This window comes from Charadrius vociferus, unplaced genomic scaffold (assembly GCF_000708025.1).
Source record: "Charadrius vociferus isolate BGI_N301 unplaced genomic scaffold, ASM70802v2 scaffold819, whole genome shotgun sequence".
In the NCBI taxonomy this organism is placed as follows: Eukaryota; Metazoa; Chordata; class Aves; order Charadriiformes; family Charadriidae; genus Charadrius; species Charadrius vociferus.
Window position 1 is genome coordinate 5,001 of NW_009650062.1, and position 1,041 is coordinate 6,041.

The following is a 1,041-nucleotide window of genomic DNA, read 5'->3' on the forward strand; positions in this document are numbered from 1 at the left end:
GGGGGGGCTCCAGGGGCTTGCAGCCCCCCACCCCAATGATGCAGCACCCCGTGCACTCCCCCCCCCAGTGGGGGAAGACCCTGGTGACACCAGCAGAGAGGAGCAGCCGAGGGGACAGGACATCTGGGATGCGTTCTGGGGTCTGGGTGGATCCTGGGGGTGACGGCACAGCCCCTGGCACAGCCCAGGGCACATGCTGGGGGGCAAGACATATCCTGGGGAGCATCCCAACACGCATCCTGGGGCACGTGTGCATCCTGGGACACATCCCGGGGCGCATGGCACATCCCGGGAAGCACGGCATGGGCACAGAGCGCATCCCGGGGCACACAGTGACACACAAAGCGCATCCCACGGCGCAGAGCAGGGCACAGGGCGCATCCCGGAGCACAGCCCAGGGTCCAGCCCAGGGCAGGTCCTGGGGTGCACGTTGGGGACACAGGGCTCATCCCATAGGCACTGGGGGCATCCCAGGGAGCATCCCAGGGCACATGACGGAGGCACAGGGCACATACTGAGGGGATATCCCCGGGATATGGGGCACACCCTAAGGGCACATCCCGGGGGTGCAGCCTTGGGGCACAGGGCGCAGCCCGGGGGCAGGGGGCTCATCCCAGGGCCATATCCCGGGGACACAGCACCTCGGAGGAGTGCATCCCGGGGGTGCAGCCTTGGGGCACAGGGCGCAGCCCGGGGGCAGGGGGCTCATCCCAGGGCCATATCCCGGGGACACAGCACATTGGAGGAGTGCATCCCGGGGTTGCAAGGCACATCCCGGGGGCTCATCCTAAGGGCGCATCCCAGGGACACAGGGCACATCCCAGGGGTCCCATCCCGGGGCCACAGGGCATATCGTGGGGGTACTGGGGTCATCCCAGGGGTGTATCCCGGGAGGCACATCCCGGGGGCACGGGGCAGAGCCCAGGGACCCCATCCCAGAGGCACATCCCGGGGACACAGGGCTCATCTTGGTGTCCCATCCCGGGGCACAGGGCTCATCCTGGGTACCCAGGTCCTATCCCGGGGTCCCATCCCGGGGGC